The sequence below is a fragment of the Colobus angolensis genome, unplaced genomic scaffold, assembly GCF_000951035.1.
Source record: "Colobus angolensis palliatus isolate OR3802 unplaced genomic scaffold, Cang.pa_1.0 Scaffold131, whole genome shotgun sequence".
NCBI lineage: Eukaryota > Metazoa > Chordata > Mammalia > Primates > Cercopithecidae > Colobus > Colobus angolensis.
In genome coordinates this window covers 3318528-3340811 of record NW_012114364.1, presented here as the reverse complement: position 1 = coordinate 3340811, position 22284 = coordinate 3318528, and the positions used below count along the sequence as shown (strand labels likewise).

The following is a 22284-nucleotide window of genomic DNA, read 5'->3' as shown; positions in this document are numbered from 1 at the left end:
GCCAGGATGGTCTCGATCTCCTGACCTCGTGATCCGCCCGTCTCGGCCTCCCAAAGTGCTGGGATTACAGGCTTGAGCCACCGCGCCCAGCTGCAAATTCTTATTTTCATACCTGGTCTGAGTCAAGCACTAACCTGGCAACTGGAAATATATATATATATATATAGTTGATCTGGTCTCTGAAGGGTGCATATAATTTCCATAGGCAGATATGGGAGAATGAGGAAAGATTTTGAAGAGAGAAAGATAAATGGAACAAAAGTGCAAATGAGAGAAAGGTGATGGCGTTGTTAGGATGCTCATTCTTCTTTGAGGGCTGTGTGTTATTTCCTTTGCTGAGAATTGTCTTTATTGCTTCTCATTGCGTTCATTTCTACTCCCTTATGATACTAACTCCTGTGTTTTAAAAGTATTATTTCTTGCTTTAATTTTTTTTTCTGGGTCACATTCCCAGCAAACCTTCCAGTGTCTATATGCACCTATTATCTAACTTTCATGTTGGACAGCAAATTTTGTGGGTTAGCCACTATGTCTGTTTGTCCTGTTGTTATGTCTTAAATATGGGGCATAGTATCTGGCTTATAGTTGGCTCTCAAGAAATATTTGTAGGATGAATAAATAATAAAGTGAATAAGTGAATTAGTAACTGAATGAATGAACAGATTAGGATGGCATTGGAAATGGATAGGGAGAGCTGGGATAGTAGATTATATTTATATAGTGGCTCAGTACTTTTAGTATGCTGTCCTGCATTTGTTTATTGTAAAGTAGGCAGAGCAACTGTACTCTTTGCATTGTGTGGATGACAGAATGGTTTTAAAAAGTTTTATCATTTGATACACATAACTGTGTTTAGGGATGATGTGTATTCTTTCAGATTCTTTTTCAGTTCTTTTTCAGTAACTCAGGTTTTTTGGAAAGAGTTATCCACAGGACTGTCTGGATGTGACAGTGAAGGAGGAGTTAAAATTGATTTTTGAGGTTTCTCGTCTTGATGCTGAAAGAATGGTGTTACCATGAACAGAAATAGAGAATATGAGACTTGGTTTGGGACAGATGGGCCTTAATGAATTAATGTTAGACATGTATAATATATTTAAGGGACCTGAAACTCAGAAGAAAGGTTAGGGCTGGAATTCTTGGTTTAGGAGTTTTCCCGTTGATAATGACACTTAAAGCTGTAGGAGATTGCTGGGAGGAGCAGTACATAGATAGAATAAGGTTCAGTAGATTAATTTGGATGTTCTAAGGTGGTGAATAGGAGGAAGTAAAAGAGGTCTGAGAAGTAAGGGGATTTTGGGCCAGTGCTGCAACACAAAAACTAGAAGTAGAAAATTTCAAAGAAGCTATGGGCACTGGTGCCAAAGTCATTACAGAGGTCAGTGAGATTGGAGGCTGAGAAAAAAACCATAGATGGTCATAAGTGGCTTTTGAGGAATGATTTCAGTAGATATGGAAGTTTAAGGCAAATTGTATTTCTTTACTTTTTATGAAAGCATAAGCAGTCTCTTTTATTATAATAATAAGGTGGCAAAGTTCTAAAGAATTGTATATTATGAGCAAATTAACTCCTGTTCTCTAGGAGTGAACATTATATGTCACATCTGCACATGTCTGTATATTAGTGGGTAAAATTCTCAAACCTTCGTGAAACTGGAATTAAAGGACAAGTCATCTGACATACACACACACTCACACTCACACACTCTTTTTTCCCTTACTCCCTTTGAAAAATTAGATCTGAAGAATTAACTCTTTCTGGATTTTCTCAGTGACTTGCAAAATGGAGAATAAGAAACATGGCTAAGGGCTGAAGTTAAAGACATTGTACATGTTTGCTCAACCAAAGCTGTCTTTTTCCTTTGTTAGTTTGTCTTTCTCTGCCTGGAGAAGTCTGCCTCTGATTCAGGTAGTTGGAAGTTGTTTAGGTGAGTGTGATGTGAACAGCTTACTTAGCATAACAATGTAATCATTTCCACAGTAAAGACCTGAGAAGATAGGAACCCTTAAGAGATCTAAGGCAGATTCTTTTCAGTTTAAGAAAAGAGTAATTTTCTCCTTTTTTTCCCACCTACCTTTATCTTAGCTGTCTATAATCCATATGGAAAATATTTTAGAAAGAGATGATGATTAACCAAGCTTTACCACAGCTTAAAATCCAAGAAGAGAACTAAGAAACATTTGGTTTACATTTTAAAAGTTTTTTGGGGAAAATAAAAGTCTTCATTCTTGGGGTTAGGATAAAGGATTTTGTTAAATAGTGAGGTGGGTTTGGTGAGCCTCGTGATTCTACTGCTTCAGGACAGGCAAGTAGGTGGAGGAGGATTTTGTGATAGCAACTGGGATAATTAATGTATTTCTTAAAGTGTCTGTATAGCCTGCAGTTCTGTCAATAGTTTGAGGTACCTCAAGACATGCATCTTACTGTATATTAGCATTATTTACATAGTGAACTCTTAAAATGCTAGCTTCTAGGCAATGTTGATGATGAAATTAATGAATTGTCAGTAAGAATAAATGAAATGTGCATGCTGATGCTTTGTACAAAGTATTATCTCTAGGCCTGTATCTCCTTAAATTATAGTATTTAACGTGTAAAATGTGTTTTTACACCCTTGTTATCATAGAAATTGGAGAATGTAAATAAGAGATGAATGAATATGAAATTATCAAGCTCTTTTCCTATTTCGTTTACTCTCCATAAACATGTATAAATTATTACTTTATTTTAGTGAAAGCTATCCAAGGAGAATTGCCTTTCTTTAAGCATTTTCCTCTCTATTTCATAGCCTAACCCTCCACATTGCCTTCCATGCTATTCCGCTTGAAGCCTGTAAGCCAAACTGTGGTCCACATAGTGTTCCCATTGTCTGTTCCTATATTTTTGTCATTGCTCCTGATTGTATTAGTTACCTCATCTTCCATCCACTTACTTGAGTCTTACTTTTCTTTCAAGAAAACGTATGGAGCTGTCACTGACTTTGTTCTGCATCTCATTAACTGCTGCTCCTTCTGAGTTTACCGTTCTTTTATTTCTGTACCAGTTGTTTGGTCCTTAGCATATGCTAATTTGTATTTTTAAAATTTGTAGTAAAACAAATATAACATAAAATTTGCCGTCTTAACTATTTTTAAGTATACAGTTCAGTATTGTATATGTAAAACTGAAACTGTATCTACCAAACAACTCCCCATTGCCCTCTCCCCTCAGCCCCTGGCGACTGCGATCCTATTTTCTATGAATTTGACTATTCTCGATACTTCATAAAGTAGAATCATAGAGTATTTGTCATTTTGTAACAGGCTTATTTTACTTAGAATAATGTTCTCAAGGTTCACCCATGTGGTAGCATGTATCAGAATTTACTTCCTTTTTAAGCCTGAATAATATTCCATTTTGTTTCTCTGTTCATTTGTTGATGGACACTGGGTTGCTTCTACCTTTGACTATTGTAAATAATGCTGCTATAAACATGGGTGTCTAATTTGTATTTTTAAAATATTTGATCAGTATGACTCCCATCTCTTTATGTCTATGTTAGTCTGAGATTTGGAGGGCAGTGACTGTGTTTTAATAAACCTGTTGAATCCTAGGTGTCTAGCATAGCACTGTGCCTTTTTAATAAACATTGTTTAGTAATCATTTCTTACTGAGTAGAGCAGATTTACTTTGTTAACTCTTCTTATTTTTAATTCTTTGGGGATAATTAGTCTTTCTATCATGAGTTGAAAGAAGGCAAAACCAAACTTGCCTTCAGAAATATGTTAATCTCAGAAATCTTGGCTAATTACTGAAAGGCAGCTAAGAACCTTTTTTTTTTTTTTTTTTTTTGGTGCTCAATTAACTTTCCTCGTCATTCTCAATGCAAACATATGACCTGGAAATCATGATTGACAAGAGCAGTCACAGATTTTCTGAAAGAAAGAAGAGCTGTTTTGGTGACCTTTTCTCATCTCTTACTTGATCCTGCTGTATGCCAGTAGGTAACAATAGAGACTACACTAAATTTTAGTTTAATATATTACAGATCTAGAAGGAATAAGAGTAGTATATAGTTCTTTTGCTTCTTTTTTTCTAACTTATTTTTCTAAACTTTTTTTTCCAAAGAAAAATCATTTCCAACTTTGCAGAGCATCTAACATAAGAAAGTTTTTGAGTTGGCTACTCATAGCACTGTATTTTTTTTAAAAATTAGTAAATTTTTTTGGCTAAGAAATCTCTTTTAAAAGAAATTATTTTCAAGTAACTGTCTTTTATAAATGTTCATAAGGCTAGTAATGCTCTACTATTTAGTAAACTAATAAGAGCAGAGACTTTTCAAAATGAATGGCTATCTTATATACAAATATATATATGTATATATGTGTATAATAATATAGGCACATGTATATATATGTATATGTTTGTGTGTGTGTGTATATTCTGATTTCTTCCTTTTCCCTCTCCAATGTAAATTCTCAACCTGTACTGATTTGAAAGGACTATATCATGACTTGACCTTGCAATTTCTAAGAACTGTTAGTCTTAGTTTGGTATTACTACATGTTTTTTATTTTATTTTCTCATTGTAACAGACTCAGTTCTTTGGTTTGTTTGTTCATTTGTTCATTCATTCACTCACTTAGCATACGTTTGAAAATGTACTGTGTTTCAGACACCAAATGCCATGTGCTGTGCACCTTATTTCATTTTCAGTGATGTCATATAAAAGCTGTCATCTAGAAGGACAGGATGTTTCATGAAATGTGTTGTTAATACTGGCAAACACTTTCATCAGTAACTTTAAGTTCAAATCTTTGATAGCAGCTACATGAAAAGAATATTATGTCAGAAAGTGTTGTCATGTTGCCATTGTGTACAATGTGGGTGGTGCTGTTTTAGAGGCAAAGAACTGTTCACTTTTTATGTTTAACTGTATAAATATAAATTGTCTACAAGGCGAGGTGGGAGGCAAAACCTTGAATAGTGTCCTTTCTAATATGTTTCTAAGTTCCTTGTAGCACTACACAGACCACATTAGAATGCATTGACCATCAAAGGGAAAAAACAAGCTATCCAGATAGATACTTTAATCCAAATTAGCTCCTTCCAAACAGCTTATATAGAGGGCAAACTAAACTGTCTGTCACAAGCTGACCCTTTAGAAGGAATAATGGGAATTGGACCAGCAGATGTTGAACCAAATAACTTAGATGTGGTTCACTTTGCATCTGGAGCTATTTGCATACAAAGCCAACAGGAAAGTTCAAACATTTTTCTCAAGACATTGGCAGAGAGAAACCTGCAAGACAGATGCCTTTTTGATTTCATGGTTCAATTTTTCCATTCTCCATTCTGTCCAGGAAAACCTAGGACAACAAATCGGTCATTTTATTAATATCACGTTACTCTCCTTACTAACCCTGTTTTTCCAGTAGAATCTGTGTTACACATCTACGAGAGCTCAGAACCTGAGTCCACAAATTTTTGTTTGAGGAAAAATTGTTTCAGTATTTTTCTTCAGATTGATCTGTAGTTTGTACATAGTAATAATCAATGTTAATCAAATTCATTTGTCTGATTTATATTTGAGGTAAAATTTGAAGGTTACTTATTACATAGTCACATACGTGCATTATAGTAGGCAATATAGGTAATGCTTAAAAACTTTCCATCTGTCTTTGTATCTACATTAGACATTTTTGTCAGGACATAAACCAGATTTCTATTGAAGTCTAATAATTTCATAGTGTCTTTACAAAGATTATTTGAATAGAAAATTGTCACATACCTCTTTTTGCTACATCTTGTATTTTCTCTTTAACTCCGAGGTTATTAACTCACCTTCTTTTACTGTGGAGCCAGTTTTTAAAATGATGCCTAAGATGATACCTTCTATAAAGCTGTGAATTATTACTGTACATACAGATAGAGTAGTCTTGATGTGAATTTTCAGTAATTTATTGCAGTTCATGTTTTTATTAATGCATATTATAGGAAGTATACAGTGTTATTTGCTATACTTCTGAAAATTAGGTTTATTATAGTGTGGGTTAGAGTCAAATATCCCTGTTGTGGAGTGAGGAGTTCTGTCTTTGCCTTCAGCTAACTATGTAACTTCTGTGAATCTCAATTAGCAAATCTATAAATTGAAGGACTAGATGATATCTAAATAATTCTATGAGATTTTGAATTCTCAGTTTATTATTTTATTTTATGGTCGTTGTTATCTGTAATATGAGTAGCTTTTACTAGGTGAATTATGGTGCTTGGTTTACCTGTGTGGTATAACTGACAATACTAATCTAATAAATGACAGTGGTTCTAAAAACAGAACACAAATATTAATGTGAAGAACTGTAATTCTTAAGAGAAACTTTGTCTTTTTTGGTATCTTTTAACAATCAATTACTGTTCACATTGCTTTTTCTTACAGTATTTTATGGTACCTTTATCTTTTCTAGCTGAATCTGAATTTGCTTTTTAAAGACTGTAGTGTGCATTTTAGGATATTTTAGGATATATTTAGAGAAAAGTAAAATAGTTTAAAAATAGTGCTATAGGGATTTTCTGATACTGCTAAAAAATGAAGGTTGGGGAATGAATATTTTTTCTATAATATGAAGATAGTGCTCTGACTCTTTATCATTATAATCCTAAGTTTGCCCCCCCCACCAGAAAAAAACACCGGAAATAAAACAAAACTTAGATTCTATTTGGCTCAGTAACAGTAGGAATCATTGCCTACCATTCTTACACCAATGTATACAATTCTAATCAGCTCTCCATCTTGAATTACATTTTTTGGCCTCAGAAAAGATACTTTTTATTGTTTTTGAGAGACAGACACATACATACATATATATAGTATAAGAGTGTGAAAGAAAAGGGAAATAATGCGAAAGATAGACAGTGAAAATTTTTCTTTTATCTTAGTTCTCTAGTCTCACTTCTGATGCAACTAGTTTTATAAATTCTTTTTTAACCATCCAAATATCTTCTAGGAATGTGCAATTGTGTGGTGTCTATTTTTTTTAATAGGGATGACAGTGTATTATATATACATGGTAATACTCCCTGCTTTTTTTCCCACAATAATTTGGAGAACTTTCTGTAGAAGTACTTACAGATTTTCCTAATTCATTTTTAGTGGTTGCATAGTACTCTCTTTTTCATGGATTACTATTACTAATGTAACTAGCTATTTTTACTTTAATTCTTGCTATTACAAACAGACCTGTAGTGAATATTCTTGTATTTTCAGCAAAACTATTTTAATTAGCATGATAATGTATATTGTTTCTGTGACTTGAAAGATTATTTAAAATTAACAGTTTACTTACTAATTTTACTAATATAAACATAGAACAAAACATGCTGTTTAACTCTGAACAGTGTCAGATTTTATGTTTGAGGTCATATATACCTAAGGTCATACATAAGAAAATGTTGGCCACGTTGAAGGTGATAATTTTATGAGTACATTGAAAAAGAAAGTCGTCTTTAGCTAACCATGGGCAAATTCATAGTAGCATGGTTGTTGAAATGGTTGTGATTTTTAAATGTGTAAAATAACGTTTATTGCAACATTGTTTATAATAGCTTCAAACTAGAAACAACTCAAATATTCATCAAAAGTAGAAAGTTTAATATTTTGGGTTATATATAATAATAATATTATATTTATACTATATTATATATTTACATGTAATATATAATATATTCTTATATAAAGATAATAATAATAATTATTTTTTGAGACAGAGTCTCGCTCTGTTGCCCAGGCTGCAGTGCACTGGCACAATCTTGGCTCACTGCAACCTCTACCACCCAGATTCAAGAGATTTTCCTGCCTCAGCCTCCTGAGTAGCTGGGACTACAGGTGTGTGCCACCATGCCTGGCTAATGTTTTGTAGTTTTAGTAGAGACAGGGTTTCACTGTGTCAACCAGGATGGTCTCCATCTCCTGATCTCATGATCTGCCCACCTCGGCCTCCCAAAGTGCCAGGATTACAGGTGTGAGCCACCCTGCCTGGCTGGATTATATTTATATAATAGAACACCATACACCTGGAAAATTAACAAACTATAGCTGCATATGACAACATGGAAGAATCTCATGATCATCTATACTGTCCTCAGAGTACCTTTAAGAGATCAGTAGGAAGCCTTAAACTGACAGACTGTTCTATAATGTTAGATTCTATAACACCACATTTTCATAGAATCTGTGAAGTCTTAGAATATCAGTCTCCCCTTGGGTTCTGGAATTCCTCTTGTTCATTAGAATGAGGACTCCATTATTTTGGCCACAGAGCTATACCCAGGACTGCTTCAGAGCAAGCGCCATGTCTGAATCTTCAAAGGGTAGAAGTTGTCATCCTGTTTACTCAGTAGGGATGGCATGGGGAAGGGAGGAGAGAGTAGATTTCATCTAAAATCTACTGTGGATGAATAGTGCAATATGAGACTAAGAAAAATTTTTGAATCTGACCTCAGGTGTCTGGTATGGAGGTCACAGACTAAGACTGGACCTGAATCAAACAGAATAACCTCCATCACTCACTTCCTCCCTCCCTTTACCCCTGAGATTCTGGTATTGGACTCTTCAGCCTAGCTGTAGCTGGAAACAGTAAATGCTTCTGCTGTATGAATTTTCAAGTGGCCAGGCAGGGTTGAGGGACTCACAGGAACATGAGACTTACAGGGCCACTATAACCAGAGGTTCTGACAGGTATGCCCTATGCACACTTGGCTTGATGTCTCTTTACTGATGCCCCTAATGAATACTGTTGTTTCTAATGTGTATTTTAAATGAACTTATACTTTGTACTTAGGTTTTCATGTACTTCCTCCCTCTTTGTAAAGGTTGGGCATTTGAGCTTCTTAAAGGGTGTCTCTAATTCTTGATGGTATTCTCTTCTGTATTTGTGGTACTTCCTCTTTGTGGCAAGGGGTATGGGGGAGTGGGAGGGTACCATGATTTCTTGAGATTCTGGAATCTTCCAACACCTTTTTGTGCCCATTCTCTCCTTGTGATTATCTATTCCATAGCCCCACCCATCAGCAATTTCTGTAGTTTCTGAGTTCATTCAAAGTGGGGATCTTTTCAGTTCTCTCCACTTCCCTGGTCACTATCTCAGTCAAAGCCACCATCATGTCTTTCCTAGATGACTGGTGCAGCTTTTTTTTCCTGCATCCACTCTCACTGTCTGGTCCCCTCCACCCGCCCTGCTACCCATGACTCCATTATTAAGCGGCACCAGAGAGGGCTGGGACACAGTGAATGATCAGTAGATGTTGCCTGTTTATGACATTTGATTTTAAAGTGTAGAAATGCTTAGAATTTATTTTTTCATTTGTTGTGGATTCCTGAATATCAGTAAAACATGATTTGATTATAATTTTGGAGGTTGTAATTTTGACTTATGATATTCCTCTGAATATTTTGTTGTAATTTCTGTATTGGGTACTAAAGATTTGTACCTGTTGTTAGGAATCGCCTGAATAAATTTTACAAACGAATTGCAGTTATAAAATCCTCCATGATTTGGGTATTGCTATTGTGCCTAATCACAGTTTTTTTTAGTCCCAATTCTGGTTTTTGTATCAAAATGGTTATATTGGCTTGCAGCTAGTATGCATTAATTTTTTTCTTATTAAAGCATTGCTGAGGTGATAATCATTTTAATAATGATTTAATAATTTAATAATTTTAAATAATAATTAATAATTCATTAATGAAAATTTCCTTCATTTAAATTAAAATGGAAAATCTTCTAGATTTGTTTTTTTGGAGTGAATGTGTTAAAGGCTAGTTTTATTGTGGACCTCCTCAGATAGATTGTTTTAGTTAATGGACTTTCCCAGGTAATTTTAGAATAAATCACAGAGACTGCCTCTGAAGTACTTAGAACACATAGATGTTTAGAGATATACTTTGGAACTGTGAATCAATAGGGAAGTTATTACTTAAACTTAATCCTGTAGAAAGTTTGCTAAAGATATGAAGAGTTTGATCATTATTTGTATCTGTCAAATCTGAGGTCACACAAAAGTGGATAAACGGTGATTTAGCTGGTTTGGAGGAAATTTTAATTCAATGTGGCTGACAATACAGAATTGACAAAATACTGTAATAAAATATTACACACAATTTGGTTATTAAGAAATGCTTTAGTTATGTAAATCAACTGTTACTTTTCTTCCTCCATCCCTTAAAAGGTTCACAATGTTAATTTTTTTTTATTTCAAGGAAACATTTGCTGATAGAATTGTTCATTAAACATGCGAATAAACATTTACTCACCAATTCATTAGGTTCCTAAAGGAGCAACCTTAAAGCAATTTCAACTCTTGCTCTTATTAATCTAAACACAAGTATTTTGCTTCAGTGGAATATGTTTGATTAAATTTGTGAAATTTACTTCTAATTTTTTAAAAGAAAACCTAGATTCTCATTGGTTATGATCCTGCTTGACATTAGGAGGTAATACTGTTTGCTTTCAACCTTCTATTGTTTGATTTCTCCCCCATTCAACAAATTATTGTATATCAAGCACAGGGGAGACAATCGGGAACGAACAAGACAAACAAGATGTGTGCCTTCATGGCTTTTGCAAACTATTAAGGTACACAGAAATTAAATAATTGTTCAGATGTTTAATTATGACTAGGATACACTTTTAAGGGGAGGTATGGAGTGCCAGAATAGCGTATAATAAAGGGATAGAGAGAGTGAGGTAGGTACTGCATTATTGCTAGGAAGAATATCAGATACAGAAGTGTTTGAGTCCAGATCAGGATTAGCAAGGCAAATGCCTATGATGGTAAGGGAGGCAGGGCTTACCCAAAGCATTACAGCAGAGAGAGAGGGAAACAGCATGTTTTCAAGTGTTAACTTTTGGCAGTGTAGCTACAGTCTCAATTTTATATTTGTTTTCTGATTAATTTCTCTTTTATGATCATTATTTTCTATTGTCTATTTTATTGTGTTTATTATATTTTTCCTAATTTTAAAAAATTTTTTATGCTTATCTTATTACTTTTAACCTTTCTTTTCAGACAGAAGTATTCCAGGCTATAATTTTCCCTCTGATTACTGCCTTAACTGTATCTTGCCAATTTTATTTTTAAATTACAATTTTCAGATGAAGTGATGCTTGAGTTATTTTTAAAAGTATTTGCTAATTTCCAAGTGTGGGGCTTTCTCAGTTGTTTTTATTGTTATTGTTTTCTAATTTGGTTGCTTTTTATTGTTATTGTTTTCTAATTTGATTGGTTTTTGGCCAGAGAAAGTTATTAGTTTGGAAGTTACGTACTCTGCTTCTTTTCTTTCGGTGGTATCCCTGGAAATTTTCACAAGCATTCTTAACTCACTAAAACCTGAAACTAATTAGTATCTTTAGCCTTCTCTTGAAAAATACAAAGAATATGGAACATTTGAAATGTATTAATTTACTCTTTTGTTATTATGCTATTGTGTAGCATTTTAAATGTGTATATATATAAATATTGTATATGCATATGAAATACATACTTAATACATAATATACGCTATATGTTACATATAAGTATAAATATATATTATATATATAACACCACAAGACATTATTATCAGCAGTATTATGCTTGTTTGAAAATGCTTATTCCTGTTAGATAGATTCCTCTGGTTTCTATATTGATATTTATTTCTTTGCTCTGCACAATGTAGATATTACTCCACCATCTTCTGATTTCCATAGTTGTTTTGGGAAGTTAGTTGATTCCATTAGTTGTTGTTCCCTTGAAGATAATTGCTCCTTTCTTTCTGAATCACTTTATGACTTAATGCTATGTAATTGGTGTTCTATAGTTTTACTGTGATGTACTAAGTAAGGATACCTTATTTTCTTTGATTAGAATTTACTGGGCTTCCGCATGTATGGATTGAATCTTTAGATTTAATAAGCCCAAAAAGCTCAACAAATTAATTATGGGAAGTTTTATTACTTCTGAAAATTCTTGGCCATTGTTTTTACCCATGTTGTTGTTGCTCCATTCTCTTTCTCCTTCTGGAACTCTAGTTAGTTAAGTAGCTTTTTTTTTCTTTCTTTCTTTCCTTCCTGCTTCTCTCTTTATTAATATATTCTGCCATTTGATGCCGTAATGTTCTCAAAAGTGAAAAACTATTCATGTGAAAAAGGAAGCATATGGGGATCTTATGTACTAGAATCTGATATTAGTGTGTTTCTACTGCTAAGACATTTGTGCCTTTAATGCACTTCAGAGTATTGTATCATTATTGTAATTTATGCTTATGGCCGACTTAGAAATGATGTCAATTGTGCTTGTATAAAAATTCTTTTTTCTTAGATCCATGACCTATGTAAATAATTTGTGAATGTATATTCCTTGATTATTTTTAAAGACATTTGGCATCTTTATGTAATTGAGTATTGTATGTATGTGTATGTTTGTGTATATATAATCATGTAATATATATGACTCTCAGAATTTTTGAGTGATGTTTCTTTAGAAAGAAAGGGAATTATTATTGGTCATGATAATACTGTTTATAACTTAAACCTGATGTCATTTTGGATTCACTGGGTGTAAACCAAAGAGATATATTTGTTTTCTAGAATCTCTTATAGTAAAGTGAAATAAATTGGCAATCATACTTCACAAGTGCATGATGAAAAGAACTTTTATTTCTCTTAATGGGGAGGATATAAATTATATGAATGGTGGACAATGTTTCACATTTTCCTATTTCTATCATATACAGTGTGCAGTTCCCTGTGTAACTTATAAATTGATAAAGATCTTGGCTGAGGGGTAGATTGTAATTTATGCCTTACTCAGATTGCTGAGTACTGTTAGGTTCTTGAGTCTGAATCAGCCTTTCAAGGTCTTGGAGCAAATGATTTTTCATTTTCATAACAGGACAGTGATTTTTTTATGTTTGAGAGTATAGAAATTTAACTGGTCATTTACTTTAGAAAAACTGTTTATTGTTTTGCCTATTGTAAATATTAGTTAAGATTTTTTGTAGGCTCACAAAAAAATCTAATGTAACAGGATCCGTGCTATAAACCCTGTGTTCATCTGTTGAAAATTATATGTATATTTTTAAAGGTTTATATACAGTTATATATGTAATTTAGAGAAATTTCAGCTTTTTGTATTAGATTTTAAATTTTTAATTATGTTTTATTTACCCGCTAAGACTTACGGGAAGTGAAATTTCAGAGATATGCTATCAGTTTTCCTAAAGGCTAATTTAAGCCATATTTCATAAGCTTATAACTTATAGTGATATATTTACAAGTTTGGTAAGTAATGTTAAATATTTCTCTGTAAGATCACGTAGACTAGACATTAAAATTAACAAATATCTTAGAACTGAAAAAGCCTGTGTTCAAATATCGTTTTATAAGAATACACCCAAAACTGACCTTCTTCATAGTATTGAACATTTTAGAGATTTATAAATGACACTGTCACAAAGGGAATTTCTCATACTCATCATGAGTTCTATAGGTACTACCTTAATTAAATTACAGTTTGAGTTTTTTCTTTAATGAGGATAATAAAATTTTGGTATATCAGATGCTCTTTATTTTAAACTTATATTGCCTTTTAGCTAATTCAATTATTTAACTTTTAGCAAAAACTGAATACAACTGCATTTGTTAAGTACTATTATAGGTTGAACATCCCAAATCCAAAAATCCAAACTGTGAAATGCTCCAAAATCCAAAACTTACATGATGCTGGAAGGAAATGCTTAGTAGAGAATTTTGGATTTGGGGTTGTCAAATTTGGGATGGTAAATATTCTGAAATCTGAAAATCTCTGGTCTCAAGCATTTTGAGTAAGGAGTACTCAACCTGTAGTCAAATTTTTTCTATTTCTTGCATCAACCTTCCTCCTTTTCTTCACTTTGATCAAAGTAGGTCAGATTTAACATCTCATCTGGACTGTTACAACACTAATTTAACTGGTTTCTTTGCCTTGTAATTCATTCTATACATGGTTTCCAAAATAATTTTTATATAGTTATCTTTACATAGTAGTTACTTTAGAACCACCCTATGTTCTTTTGTCTCTCTTTCAAGGGCCATTATGATCTGGTAGTAGCCAGACTCTGTAGACTTTCATTCACTGTTACCCTTGTCATACTAGTGGCGCAGTAAAACTGAAAATTACTTGTACTTCCCGGCACATATTTGCAATGTATTCCTACCTCTGGTTCTTTCTTCTAGTTGTGCTATTCAGCTAAAACATTTTCTCCATCTCTGCATGTTCAGATCACACTCTTCCTTCATAGCCCAGTTCAAAAGTCTCTTTCTCTGCTGAGCTTTTCTGTCAGTCCTCTAGCCTGCCTAATCCCAAATTTTGAAGTGACCTTTCTTTTTCATTAATTACTGTTTAGTTTCATCTGTGGCATTTTATGCTGTTAGCTAGTCTCTTTTCTGTTGTCAGTCATGACACTTTATACCCCTGGTTCTTTCCTACTACTATCATCTTCCCTTTTGACTTCTTTACTTATCTTCTCTCTCCCTTCCTTTTAACAATTGTTTTTAGGGTTTTGTCCTTGACCCTTTTGTATTTTCTCTTTGATGAAATCTTTTAATTGAAGATACCCAAATTTATTCCATCATTCTTGACCCTTCTTTGGAGCCTTCCTGCCTTGATACGTAACTTAAAGTCAACGTCTCTAAAACATATCCCTCCTTTTACTGTTTCACACTTGAACTATTATTTCTTTTCTCACTTAATAAAAGTAACTGTTCATCTAGGAGCATAAGCCAGATAACTACCTGTGTAAGTCTTTCTCAAGTCTTTTTGTTTAATCAGTATAGTTAGGACTGGATTGTCTGTAATCATCATGTTCCTTTTGAGCTCTTTACTTTTCAATTATATTGAAGTACTTGCTGTTCCCTAAACACATCCTGTGGTTTCATGACTCTGTAGCTTTTAATATGCTGTTCTCTTTGCCTGGAAAGTCCTAGTAAGAATTATACAGACTTGGATATGAATCCTGGCTTCACCATTAACAGCTATGTAACCTTGGTCAACTTAATAAGCCTTTCAAGTACCTGTTTCCTTATTTGTAAAATGGTAATAATATCTACTTAAAAAAAGTATTGTGAAAATCAAGTGTGAATATGCACATATACATGCATACATATTATATAACCTATATACAGATACATTCATAAATACAATTATGTGTATATATGATTAAAATGATAATATATACTATTAAAGATTAAATGTGTATATATGCCTGATATGGTGCTGTTTAAATACTAATTTTCCTCTTTTTCTTACCTTTCCTCTCTCTTGCAAGTTCTGTGTCATATATTAAGCTTACCTTAGGATCATTAGTTTTGTGAAGTCTTTTTTTTTTTTTAATATGATGTAATCCTTTTCTTCACTGTACTTTTATTTTAATATTCCAAATCTTTAATGTTATATAAAAGTTTGTCTATGTATCTTTTCTAGAATGTGAGCTTTAGGATTGGGAAACTGTCTTGTTTATATTTGTATCCTCTTGAATAAAACTTTGAAATAGCATCCTATGAGATCTGTCAAGTTAAGTACAGAAGTCATGCACGTATAAGTACATAGACTTACCTAGGAGAGAAGTTCATAATTTCTTTTAGACTCTCAGAGTGGTCTATTCTTAAGGTGAAGACTCACTGGCCTAGATTTCGATGCATGAAACAGATATTCCACTGAATTAAACCATGCATTTCCTGACCCTGGGAAGGGAGGCACCAGCTCCATTCTGGTTCTGGATCACTTCGGTGGGAGAGTAAATGGAGAGCTGCTGATCCCGCACCTCACTCTCCTGACTCAACTTTTGGTCCTCCAGCACTTTCAATTATGATTTTGTAATCAAGAATTTCCCTAACTTAAAGCTTTCCACTTGAAATTTCTAGAGTAGTTTGTCTATTCCACTAAACCCTTTTTTTGTACTAGCACATTATAAGTTTTGGTTGAATTAATAGAATATTATGTGAAAAAATACTAGAAACTTTATTTTTCTTTCTGTAAAGCATGGTGCTGGACAGATTAAAAAAGAATGTATTTTCTTTGCAATATCTGTTTGCATATGATGAAGTGTTCAGTCGCACACTTTTGTTTATGTAGTCAGGTATGGTCTAAAATATGGTAACATATCTACTGCTTTAGATATAGCTTATATTTATCTACCTCATTCATTTGAGTAGTTGAGAATATAAACAGAGGAAATGGAATTATATCTCCAAACATACTTGATTCTTTTAAAAAATTTGTCTCAAAGGCACTCTGATATGAGCAGGGTGTCACCTTTTGGAACTTCACACACCGGGGCTTGTCGTGGGGTGCGGGGAGTGGGGAGGGTTGGTGTTAGGAGATATACCTAATGTAAATGACAAGTTGATGGGTGCCGCACACCAACATGGCACATGTATACATATGTAACCTGCACGTTGTGTACATGTACCCTAGAATGTAAAGTATAATAATAAAATAAAAGTCAGTGAACAGACTAGAACAGAAAGTACACAGTTCTTTTCTCTGATATTTCATCTATTTATACTAGCAGTCATGCTCGTATTTTGGTAATACTGGAAGATTTTAGTAGACCTTTTTAATAGTCTTATGCAGTTGAATAAATCTTTTATGTTGTGAAGAGAAAAAAATTAAGTTAGTTTTGTACATTACCTTCCCATTCTTCTACTCCTGTAACTGTTTCTCATAGGTCTTTCACTTTTTTTTTACTGTATACATCTCTGATGTTTGGATTTACCATCTGAGTATGTGTTTTATGGTTTAATTCAGTCTGAAATACTGTATTTACAACATGACACTAGCTGTAAAATCATTCTGTCTGTGAGGTAATTACTGATCTTACTGTAGTTGTCATTTCTGTTGAATAAGTAATATGTAATACGGAATTCTTTTTATAATCTATATGTCTATAATGGTGATATGATGTATTAGATCTTGGATTAGAAGAACATATAGGTAAATGATTTCTACACCTTTGTAAATACCCTTCTATTAAAGATAATTGCTAATTAACGATTAGCGAGTTACTAAACCTTTTATTAAGATATACTGTGCAGCCTTGTGCAGTGGCTTATACTTGTAATCTCAGCACTTTAGGAGGCTGAGGCAGGAAGATCACTTGGGGCCAGGAGCTCAAGACCAGCTGGTGCAACATAGTGAGACTGTGTTTCTTTAAAACAAAACAAAACAAAACAAAAACCAGGCATGGTGGCATGCATGTATAGTCCCAGCTACTTACCTGTAGTCCCAGCTACTTTTAAGACTGAGGTGAGACGATCACTTGAGCTCAGGAGTTGGAGACTGCAGTCAGCTATGATTGTACCACTGTATTCTGTCTTTGGTGACAGAGTGAGAGTCTTTCTTAAAAAAAAAAAAAAAAAAAAAAAAAAAACTCTCCTATGCAATATGGCTTTCTGTTTGAGACTTATACTGTCCATTTTTTTCCATCTCTGCATGTCTTCATTTGTCACTTAATTTTTCTAGAAAGGGTTTGAAACATTAATATGTTTTTTGGCAATAATCTATTTGGTCTTAATGCTATTTGGTCTTAATAAATTGGGAAGTTTTTATTCATTAAGCAATTTTGGGAAAGATTTGAGTATCATTTGTTGTATGGACATGGTATTTGTATCAGTCATGGTTCAACCAGAGAAGCAGACCCAGTAGGAGATATATATATTAAGGTTTTTTTTTTTTTTTTAAATAAATAGTTAGCTTACATGAGTGTGGAGCTGACTAGACAAGCCTGAAATTCATAGGATGGTCCATCAGGAGGGGCAGGTTAGAACCCATAGGCACAGGTTGAAACTGCAGTCCACACACAAAATTTCTCCTTTACTAGGGAGCTCTCAACTCTGCTTTTAAGACCCTTCAAAAGATTGAATCAGGTCCATAGTTATCTAGGGTAATCTCTTACTTAAAGTAAACTTATTATGGACTTTAATCACATACAAACCTTCACAGCAACATCTAGATTAGTGTTTCATTATTAGCTTATCCAGGTTGACATTTCAAAAGGCTATCACAGTATTCTTATTTTCTTTTGTGTATATGTATATGTCTCTGAATCTATTTAAGTATAGATTTTGCTATAATAATTATTATTTTTCCTTAGTCTGCCATTAGCAACAGTGTTGTTAGAGTAGTGTGTAGAAAGTAGTTGACATAATTAAAAGGGAGTGATTTTAACCCAGTCTTTTGATCTTGTTTCTGTTTTTGCAGTTTTGTAAGTTTTGAGAAACTTGCTGACCAATGTTGTTGCAAGGACATACTTTTTTGGTTTGACTTATCCCATAGTACCCTGGATTTAATGTTAACAGTGGGATGATCTGTTAGAATATTTCTATTTCTCTTTTCTGTGCATGTATAGAAAAGACTTGTAAACTGTTGAATTGAAATATTGATTGAAAAGATATTTTAAAAGATAAAGGAGGCTTCTGAATATCATAACTTAAATGTAGAAATTACATATATCATAAGTAAAAGACAAAAAGGATAACTAAAATAATGAAAATGAACTTTACTCAGAATATTTACAATGAATAAAATAGAGCCTCACGTACTACCATTAAGTTGGTAATGCATTTTATTTTTCTTACCTTTGATAATTTCCACCATCCTACCAATACAAAACATTTTTTTACTCTAAGTTAAATCTAATTAAGATGATTTAAGGAGCATTGGGGGATAATGATGCTATTTGTTGTAGAGGCTGACCATTCTGTGTGCTTTTGCATACCCATCGCTTAGCTACCACTTACAAGTGAGAACGTGTAGTATTTGTTCTTTTGTTCCTCAGTTACTTCACTTAGATAATGGCCTCCAGTTCCATCCAAGTTGTTGCAAAAGACAATATTTCATTCTTTTATATGGCTGAGTGGTATTTCATGGTGTATATATACCACATTTTCTTTATGCACTCGGTTGATAGACACTTAGATTGATTCTTTATCTTTGCATTTGTGAATTGTGCTGTGATAAACATACACCTGCAGATGTCTTTTTGATATAATGATTCCTTTTCATTTGGGTAGATATCTTCTAGTGTGATTGCTGGATTAAATGGTAAATCTACTTTTTAGTTCCTTGAGAAAGCTCCATACTATTTTCATAAAGGTAGTTTAGTTAGGTTCAATTTATTTATTTTTGTTTTTATTGCATTTGCATTTGGGGTCTTAGTCATAAATTCTCTGTCTAGGCCAATGTCCAGAAGCGTTTTTCTTAGGTTTTCTCCTAGAAGTTTTATGGTTTCAGGTCTCAGATTTAAGTCTTTAATCCATCTCGGTTTAGTTTTTACATATGGTGAGAGATAGCGATCCAGTTTTATTCTTCTACATGTGGTTATCCAATTTTCCCAGTACTATTTATTTAATAGTAGGATGTCCTTTCCCTAATTTATATTTTTATCTGCTTTGTTAAAGATCAGTTGGTTGTAGGTATTTGGCTGTATTTCTAGGTTCTCCATTCTGTTCTATTGTGGCCTATGTGTCTACTTTTATACCAGTTCTATGCTGTTTTGGTTACTATAGTCTTGTAGTATGATTTGAAGTCAGGTAATGTGATACCTTCAGATTTTTTTCCTTTTGCTTAGGATTGCTTTGTCTCTTTGAGCTTTTTTTTTGTTTTTGGGTTCCATATGAATTTTAGAATATTTTTTTTAGTTCTGTGAAAGATGATGTTGGTATTTTGATAGGAATTGCATTATATCTGTAGATTGCTTTGAGGAGCATGGTCATTTTCATAATATTGATTCTTCGTATCCGTGAAGATGGTATGTTTTTCCATTTGTTTGTATCATCTGTGATTTCTTTCATCAGTCTTTTGTTGTTCCTGTATAGATCTTTCATTTCCTTGGTTAAGTATATTCTTAGGTATTTTATTTTTTTTGTATCTCTTGTAAATGGGATTGAGTTCTTGCTTGATTTGATTCCTAGCAGGGTCATTACTGGTGTATAGCAGTGGAATATTTTTTTGTTTCATGAAAGTTAATGGTTGTTTAAAGGTTGAGTATCCTTTATCCAAAATGAGACTGGAAGTATTGCAGATGATAGAGTTTTTTGGATTTTGGAATATTTGCATTTATATAGTATTTCTTGAGGATGAGACCCAAGTGTAAACATGAAATTTATGTTTTATGTATAGCTTATACATATAGCCTGAATGTAATTTTATACAATATTTTAAATATTTTTAAAATATGAAATGAAATTTTGACTGCAGCCTGTCACATGGAGTTAAGTGTAGAATTTTCCATTTATGGTATCATGTGGATGCTCAAAAAGTTTCAGATTTTGGATTATTTTAGGTTTCAGGGTTTTGGATTAGGGATGCACAGTCTGTGTTAGTAATGAATTTAGTGGGGGGGGGGGGGTATGTTAGTCTGTCTCTGCCAGGCATGCTATTCTTTTTCAGCAGTGAGTGTGTTTGACATGGTCTGGTTCTTCTGAAATCAGATTTCTCTTGTAGCATATTTAACAGGAATTTGTAAAGTGTTTTCTTATATAAGAATAGCACTCTTTCTAATTGTAAACATTCATTATACAGCTTTTTTTTTTTTTTTTATTGAGTGGGTTTATTTCCCTTTTTTTTATTGAGTGGGTTTATTTCCCTTTTTCCCTATGGGAAAAAAGGAGTTTTCTAGGCATGTACTTGTTGTCATATGGAATACTGGTAAACTTTGTTTTCTTGCTAAAATTTTAGTACACACAGGTAGCTTTTGAAGAAATCTAATGCAAATTAGGCTTTCTGGACTGTCTAGCACCCTTTGGCTTTACCCTTTGTGATTATACTTTTTTGTATTTAATGCATATCTATAGAAATAGTGATTGTTGGTCGGGTGTGGTGGCTCATGCCTATAATCCCAGCACTTTGGGAGGCCGAGGCGGGCGGATCATCTGAGGTCAGGAGTTCGAGACTAGCCTGACCAACATGGGAAAACCCCGTCTCTACTAAAAATACAAAATTAGCTGGGTGTGATGGCGCATGCCTGCACTCCCAGCTACTCAGGAAGACTGAGGCAAGAGAATCGCTTGAATCCGGGAGGCGGAAATTGCGGTGAGCCAAGATCGCCCACTGTACTCCAGCCTGGGCAACAAGAGTGAAACTAGGTCTCAAAAAAAAAAAAAAAAAAAAAAAAAAAAAGAGAAATAGTGATTGTTAGCCAGTCCTTCTCCATCTCCTTGAATATGCCCAGATATTACTTAGGTTTAATGAATTGTTACATGTTGGGATGAAAGTAGCATGATTGTATTCATAGTCAACAGTGCTTCTTAAATAAAGAGGAGCTATTTACTCTGAGATATATTCTTTCTTTTTTTGCCTAGTTGTTGGACTGCCACCTCTGGAATAGCATATATTAACTGTCTCCTCCTATAAATATATTCTAATGAAGTAAGGTTTTTACTATGTAAAACATAACTCTCTTTGTATGAACTCAACGTTATTTGAGGAATATTCTCGAAATGGAATTCTAGTATGGAGGGTTGGTGGAAAGAGCACTGCTATTAGGAATCAGAATCAGAAAATGTCCATTGTAGTCTTAATATGTTCATGCTTGACAGGGTAATTTAGGCAATATTTGATTTTTTTTAGAACTCATTAATTGTAAAATGTGAAAATGGAGAGGATTGACCTGGTTATCTAAGGTTTCTTCTGTATGCTGTCTCGTTTGCAGACACTGGGATGTCATAACCAAGTGAGAAGTTTTTCAGAATTTCTCTGAAGGGGCTTTAGAGATAAACAGTTGTTTTCTTGTTAAGTTTGCTCCTGTTTGAGATTGGAAACAGAACCTTGCAGACTCACTAATCTCATTTGATCACTATATTGAGAGTAAATCCATCTCTCAGAGACAAACTAAGCTTATGAAACTTAAATATGAAGCCTGAATGTTAAGTTGATTTACAAGGAGAAATTTCTGTGCCAGAGACTGGAATACTCAAGGTCCATTCTCTCTCTGCATGCAGAACAAATGTTAAGTCATATTATGATTAAAAGGTACATAACGAGTGTGGAATTGGAGTAAAGAGAATGAAATAAAATCGAGTTTAATGATATTGCAGCAATTTGCCAATAGGACTGGTAAAATTTAAAATGTTGGCTTAAGTGCCCTTTTCTCTGGATGATACTTAGATGAATCCTGCCAGTGTTTATCTGTGTTTCTGTATTTAAATTTATTTCCTTTATTTAAATTTCTATGGCTGATTTACCAGTCTTTCTGATTGATCTTATTATTTATCTAAATATATTAACTGGAT

General features: G+C 33.5%; 1 protein-coding gene across 2 annotated transcripts in view; it reads left to right on the top strand.

Moving 5' to 3' along the window:
• Positions 1–22284, top strand: part of CCDC91 (coiled-coil domain containing 91) — a 395593-nt gene that overhangs the window by 66093 nt on the left and 307216 nt on the right. The window contains exon 1 of one of the 2 annotated variants that reach the window (XM_011934106.1): positions 8259–8373. The exons of the other annotated variant lie outside the window; for it this stretch is intronic. The gene's annotated coding sequence lies outside the window, so the exon portion shown is untranslated. Of the gene's footprint in view, positions 1–8258; positions 8374–22284 lie in introns of those variants that run through there. 2 annotated transcript variants of the gene reach the window in all.